The sequence below is a fragment of the Callorhinchus milii genome, unplaced genomic scaffold (genome assembly GCF_018977255.1).
Source record: "Callorhinchus milii isolate IMCB2004 unplaced genomic scaffold, IMCB_Cmil_1.0 Scaffold2, whole genome shotgun sequence".
Classification (NCBI taxonomy): Eukaryota; Metazoa; Chordata; class Chondrichthyes; order Chimaeriformes; family Callorhinchidae; genus Callorhinchus; species Callorhinchus milii.
The window spans coordinates 9,662,849-9,670,314 of NW_024704743.1; the positions used below are offsets into that span (position 1 = coordinate 9,662,849).

General features: G+C 48.1%; 3 non-coding genes across 3 annotated transcripts; 1 reads left to right on the forward strand and 2 right to left on the reverse strand.

Moving 5' to 3' along the window:
• Positions 1-813: 813 nt before the first annotated feature.
• Positions 814-887, reverse strand: trnai-aau. Its single transcript has one exon. It is a non-coding gene; the product is annotated as a tRNA-Ile (tRNA).
• Positions 888-2,356: 1,469 nt separating this feature from the next.
• Positions 2,357-2,430, reverse strand: trnai-aau. Its single transcript has one exon. It is a non-coding gene; the product is annotated as a tRNA-Ile (tRNA).
• A 1,017-nt stretch (positions 2,431-3,447) lies between these two features.
• trnai-aau lies at positions 3,448-3,521 on the forward strand. The gene has a single exon. It is a non-coding gene; the product is annotated as a tRNA-Ile (tRNA).
• The last annotated feature ends 3,945 nt before the right edge of the window (positions 3,522-7,466 follow it).

Sequence of the window (7,466 nt, forward strand, 5' to 3'; positions counted from 1 at the left end):
AATTCTGTTGAATTTGTTGGCACCTTGAATGATATTTCTAAGGATGGTAAAGGAAGCCATAGATGGACAAGCAGTGTAAAAACTTAACAATGCCTCCTGCTGACAGCCTGCTCATTCATTATTGGTTCATTTCCTGTGAATATGCTGGGTCCCTATTCATCTAAGGAAGTTAATGTTCAAGACCAGGAAAGAGGGGCCTTGTCCATATGGCAGGTCTCAAATAAAAACAAAACAGAATATCCTACCACACCTTGTCAATTGAATTTTCTTGGAGAAATAGTAATGCTCTTTGAATCTGCCATCACTGCAGGTAAAAATACTGTAACCTATACTGGAAATTGAACCCAGAGCTTGGGGATATATTACCAGATGCTAATATAATAATAATTATCATGTATTTGATGGGGCGCCTTATTCAATTGTCGAGACGTTTCAAAGTGCTTCACAGTATGGAGTGACTGCCTGTAAGGTGGGCAAATCTATTGAATGTATTGAACTAGTTGGCTGACTACAACATGATGTAACTATCCCATATTTCTGGTAACCTAGGACTGAGGTAAAGGTAAAGATAATTTAATGTATATGTTTTTACTTTTTCCCAGGAGAGAATTTTGGATAGTTAATATCTAAAGTAGAGCAATTTATCATTTGTGACAATTAAGCAACCACTAATTCGAGATGAGGAAAGGTGTGATTGTTTTTAATAAAATGCAACATTATTCCCTCAAGCAACTCTCTTATAATACTTATTGGCATTGCTTCTCTAAATTACAACTGCAAATTTAGGGGAGGGGGGAAAAAAAACAGTGTGTTTGGCCCGTACGGGGATCGAACCCGCGACCTTGGCGTTATTAGCACCACGCTCTAACCAACTGAGCTAACCGGCCAACGCCTAGACCTCTATAATAGCTTTCATTTCTAATGGACAGTTGTGTTTCCCCAGAGAGAAAGGGATCCACAGCACAGAAGCGAGTTATTCAGCCCATGGTGTCTGCGCCGGATCTTTTAAAGAGCGAACCTTCCAGTCCCCATTTCCCACCTTTCCCCCATTTCCCGGCCGTTCACTCTGTTCCATTGTGAAAGCTGACGTCTTCCCTCTGCGGATCTGAACTCCTCAATCTCCCTGGGCTCCCCCTCAGACTTACTGAACCAGTGAGCAACCTGGGCATCCGCATCCACCCCCGGACTGCCCTTCCCCCCCCCGCATCCAGTCCCTGACCAGGACCGCCTTCCTCCACCTCCGCCACCTCGCCCCCCTCCGCCACCTCGCCCCCCTCCGCCACCTCGCCCCCCTCCGCCACCTCGCCCCCCTCCGCTACCTCCTCCCTCCACAGGTTGCAGATAATCCAGAACTCTGCAGCCCGTGTCCTCTCCCGCACCAAACTCGTGACACCATCTCCCCCATTCTCGCCCAACTCCAGTGGCTCCCTATCCTTCAGAGGATCCAGTTCAAGATCCTGGTCCTCACCTACAAAGCCCTCCATGGCCTCACCCCACCTTACCTCTGCGACCTCCTAACCCCGTACCAACCCGCCCCCTCCCTCCGCTCAGCCGGCTCTGACCTGCTCCACGTCCCCGACCCACCCTCCCCACCATTGGTGAGAGAGCCTTCAGCCACTCGACCTCCACATCCTCAGACTCCTCAGATTACAATAAACATTGACATTTACCAGACAACAACAACAACAACAACAAGATTCCATTTATAAAGCGCCTTTCACGTCAGGAGGACGTCCCAAGGCGCTGCACAGTTGGGTCATGACCCGAGCAGGGGGGAAATGGTCAGGGTGAGGGGAGGGAAGGGAGGGAGCGAGGAGGGGGGAAATGGTCAGGGGAGGGGAGGGAAGGGAGGGAGCGAGGAGGGGGGAAATGGTCAGGGTGAGGGGAGGGAAGGGAGGGAGCGAGGAGGGGGGAAATGGTCAGGGTGAGGGGAGGGAAGGGAGGAGCGAGGAGGGGGGAAGTGAGGGTGAGGGAGGGAAGGGAGGGAGGAGGGGGGAAATGGTCAGGGTGAGGGAAGGGAGGGAGCGAGGAGGGGGAAGAGAGTCGAGAGGGGAGCTGAAGGCTCGGTCAAAGACGGTGCCTTTCATGTCGGAAAGATTTCCCGGGGCGCTGGGCGGGGCGGGGCGGGGCAGGGGGTGTCGGGGCTGGGTGCGCCCGGGGGGGTAGTGACGGTCCAAAGCGATGTCTAGATGTCTCAAAGCACTTCACAGGCCAGTATTTTTACACACATATTTTTACTCTTCCTGTAAATATTTAATATCCTGTAAGCATTTAAAAAGAACAGTTTTAAAATGTTAAATTATTACCAACACCTAATATTAAAAAATATATCACTCAAATAAAAATAAAAAACGTGTGGCCCGTACGGGGATCGAACCCGCGACCTTGGCGTTATTAGCACCACGCTCTAACCAACTGAGCTAACCGGCCGGTGCTCTTCACTGCCTCAAACTGCACTGATAGCGGTGCCGCCCCGGGCCTGGTCCGTGTCTCTGTCAGTGTGTGTCAGCGAGAGCGCGTTCTCTCTCTTTACCCCCCACCTCCCTGGGGGCAGCGGCGGGGGAGGGGGGGACAAGGTGACCAGATTGGGTGGATTCACGCCCCAATTGGGACATGTTGTTGTTCTGATGGTTTTGGTGGTGGATGTTGTTGTTGTGGTGGATGTTGTTGTGGTGGTGGATGTTGTTGTTGTTGTGGATGTTGTTACCAAAAACAAGGGGCTCCCCAAGGGGACCGGCCAATTTTGAGGGGAGCAATTACGTGCCACAAGGGAAACAAATTAACAGGAGGTGATGATAGGATATCAAAAGTAAAACAGGCTCGACCCGAAATGTTGATTCGCTTTCCTTTCTCTGTCGAGGCCGCCGCCTGATCCGCTGAGCGTTCCCAGCGACTTCTGCGCTTTTTGTTTTCAGATTTCCAGCATCTGCAGTAATTCGGGGTTTGGTTTCTTTTTTTCTAAAAAAACACACACACCACACAGCGAAGCCCAGACCCCACTGGGCCCCGCCGGGCCTGAGCAGAGCAGAGCAGAGCAGAGCACTGCTGCCCCCACCCGACCCGCACAGCAACATGACACATACACCAATACATATACACACACACACACATATATATACACTGTATAATATTACCATTTGAAGATACTTTTGTCCTGCGTGAAATATACATTAAAACACGTCAAATATTTGGTGAGAAAAAACGTCAAATAATCAATGCGGCTGTTTCCGTGAATAAAATCTCCCTCTACAGCAATATATAGATATAAAATGTCTGTCTGTCTGTCTGTCTGTCTGTCTGTGTCTGTCGGTGAGTGTAAACTGATTAAACTATTAAATGATAATATAAACCCGTCCCATCAAATATAAACATAAACCAACTATAGATAGGAAATGTGGGCCCGCGCGCGCCTACAGATACTGCGAGGATGAGCTGCTGCTCGTCCCCGGCCGGTTAGCTCAGTTGGTTAGAGCGTGGTGCTAATAACGCCAAGGTCGCGGGTTCGATCCCCGTACGGGCCACTCTTTTGAAAGTTTTCGCTTTACATCATTTACATTTACATTCATTTACCCCTCGGAAAATTAATTTAGGGTCAATATTTTTTGACGCTTCCGCACACTCAATTCGACCGCAATCCTCCTCCATGTGGAGACATTTCGCCCACAACAACAACAACAACAACAACAAGATTCCATTTATAGAGCGCCTTTCACGTCAGGAGGACCACCACAACATATACATCAATTCACATGACAGTAAAATAATAATAATCCTTGCATTGGATATCCTGGTCTTCCAGACATCTCAAAGCGCTTCACAGGATACACTGTAAAGTGAATTGACTGTATATTTTGCAGGCAGTCAATTACGCACAGCGGTGTCCCATAAACAGTCACGGATTGAAGTGACCAATTTATTTATTTTTTAGGAATTGTTAACACCAGAAAAGTGATCAGCTAATCAACTAACAACCAGGTTATATTCTGTGAAGCCCTTTGAGACATCTCAAAGACGTCATAAGGCGCCATATCAAATGCAAGAATTATTATTAGTATGACACCCAACCAATTCTACTCTACGCCTCCACTCCTCTTGATTCTATCACTTCTGCTCTACATGGATGCACATTCCACCTCAAGGAGCCAGTGGGGAACCTCTTGCTTGACTCTCAACTGTCCTTGAAACCCCACCTCCGCAACATTGCCTACCTCCGCCAATACCTCTCTCCTTGGGCCATCAAAACCACTATCCATGTTTTTATCATGTCCATACTTGACTACTCCAACTCTTCCCTTGACAAGCTACAAACAATTGAGAACTCTGCAACTTGTGTCCTCTCAGTAGTGTGGTCTTGCCCCACCCTACCTCTGTGACATTCTAAAGCCCTCCCAACCTACCCGCTCCCTCTGCTCAGCAAGCACTGGACCGTTTCAAAGGTCGGTCTTGATAGAGGAAAAAGATGTTATGGTATGTTTAATTGTATATCGTAGCTTGTGCCCTGGCCTATTGCTGTGTAAACGCCTTTAAGCAGACATAAGTAAGTAGGTTAGACTTGTTATTGTAGAATCCCGTTATCTGAAGGCCACAGTGTAAGGAACGGCGGGTGATAACATAGAAATGGCCTTCTAGCAAAACTGCAAGATTAGTACAGTTGAAACAAGCTGAAGCAAGAAGTGTGGGAACGCATGCAGCAAACCTGATTGGTCTGTAAGGAAAAACACCCCTTCTGTGTATTTTGTGTACTCCTGTATAAAACTTATTGGTACCGAAGAAGAGGATCTTTTGTCTGACAGGGAGACATTAGATCCTATTTGTATACGGGAACAATTGTGTGCTCCTGTATACAAGTAGAAATAAAAACCCATTCTTTGTTTCTTAAGTTTACTTGTATCAGATTTTTTCTCTCCAGATACAGACACATAATTCGCGGATCTAACAGTCTCAAGACCTTCCTCTTTAACCATGCCTTCAGTCATCCTCCTTGCCCTCCATCCCTCTTGATTCTAATCCCCAGCACAGGTGAAAACCCTTTATTGTTCAGCATCTTGGGACATCCTCCTGATGTGAAAGGCGCTACGTAAATTAAATTTGTTGTTATTCTTGTTCATATCCCCCACCCTGCCCTCCCCACCATCAGCAGTTGGACCTTAGCCTTTCTGCCCCATTCTCTGGAACTCCATCCTGATGTTCCTTCGCCTTGACCCCTCCCTTGTCTCCTTCAAGATCTGTCTCAAGACCTACCTCTTTGACCATGCCTACAGTTATCTTCCACACGCCCTTGGCCCCCACTTCTCCTGAATCCAACCCCCAGGTTAGGTGCAAACCCATGACGGTCCACCACTTTGGGATGTCCTCCTGACATGAAAGGATCTATGTAAATGCAATTTGTTGTTGTTTTCATCGATTTTTTTTTAGTTAACAACAACAACAACAAGATTCCATTTATAAAGCGCCTTTCACGTCAGGAGGACGTCCCAAGGCGCTGCACAGTTGGGTCATGACCCGAGCAGGGGGGAAATGGTCAGGGTGAGGGGAGGGAAGGGAGGGAGCGAGGAGGGGGGAAATGGTCAGGGTGAGGGGAGGGAGGGAGCGAGAAGGGGGAAGAGAGTCGAGAGGGGAGCTGAACGCACGGTCAAAGAGAAAGGTTTTGAGATCGGCCTTGAAGGAGGAAAGGGAGGAGGCGGCGAAGGCACTGGGGGATAGCGTTCCAGAGCCTCGGGGCTGAGAGGCTGAAGGCCCGACCACCGATGGTAGGGCGATTGGGGCGGGGGACGTGGAGCAGACCGGAGCCGGAGGAACGGAGGGTACGGGCAGGTAGGTAGGGGGATAGTAGGTTGGAGAGGTAGGAGGGAGCAAGGCCGTGAATGGCCTTGTAGGTGAGGATGAGGATCTTGAAATCAAATTTACAGCCCAAATTTACTGTGGGAAGCCATATGATGTAATATATCGAGACGGTTCTACACCCCGATACGTACACCCACAATATTGCTCACTCTCCCTCGCAGAGTGTACTGGGTGACCTGTGTTCAATCCTCACTAATGAATGCAAATCTCTATAACTAGGTATAACTTGACTAATGAGTTCTTCCATGATGACAGGTACTACCAATTGCTATTTAAATTAAAGCAAATTGGGAAGCTTCCGTCATCAGTCTTTTATTCTAAACAGATTATGACGTAGGCTCAACCTGTCTGTGTAGTCCCTTCTTCTCGAAAACTCGAGAAAGTGGTCAAGAAAACTCAATGGAATTTTACTGCAGTTTCGATGAAATCCACAACACTCGGCATTAAATTTTAAACGACACGATAAATATCAACAAACACAACTATAAATAACAAACACTAATCACACTTAAACTAAACAAGCTAGCAGCCACTTGTAATGAAGTTAATGTAAAGTGAACGATAGAACAATCACTGGCCTAGAGGACTGGTCCTCATCAATAGTCAGGGCACGTACCTTTTGATGTCATCAGGTAAGAATCAGTGACCCTGAAAATGGTGCTCGTTCTTTTATGGGCATTGACATAAAAAATGTATTTAACGGGCTACTCAATATATTTAGTTCTACTGAACCTCAGGACATTCTGAGTATCCCTGAGCACAATCGGTAAGCCACAAACAACACTCAGACTGGCTAATGCTTTTAGCGAACACATAATCTTTACAGAACATATTTTAAACAACAGACCAGCAGAGAAAACAATGGGGTGACCTTAACAAATCGGATAGGTAGGGAGGTGTGAAGGCATGAAAAATACGACTGCTCTTGTGTGACATCATGCAGTTTCACTCCAGTGACACTTTGAATGGAAAGATAGATGTTGTTCCTGCTTATGATTACAATGAAGAGCTATGTTATGAATCAACTCCAGGGCCACATTTGCAAATGACATCAACAACAAATTACCTTTGTATAGCGCCCTCACATCAGGTGGACTTTCCAAGGTGCTGGACAGTCAGGGATCCCCACCCAAGCTTGTGATTGGGATCAGGAGGGGTGGAGGGCAGGGATGTAGGGGCAGGAGTGTGACTGAAGGCAGTGTTGAAGAGGAGGCTCTTGAGATGAGTTTTGAAGGAGACAAGGGAGGGGGCGAGGCAGAGGGACTGAGGGATGGAGTTCCAGAGGGTGGGGGCAGAGTGGAAGAAGGCCCACGGGCCAATAGTGGGGAGGGCGAAGCGGGGGATGTGAAGCAGGTCAGAGCCTGCTGAGCAGAGGGAGCAGGCAGGTTGGTAGGGAGTTAGGTCACAGAATGGCAGAGCCTGGTGCGGGAGAAGACACGGCCTGCAGAGTTCTGGACGGTCTGTAGTCTGTGAAGGGAGGAGTTGGGGAGGCTGACAAGCAGGGAGCTTGCGTAGTCAAACCTGGATGTTATGAATGCGTGTATGAGGGTCTCGGTGGCCTGCAGTGTGAGACAGTGGTGGAGCCGGGCATCTGATGTCTGAGACCTTCCATCAGGACAGCA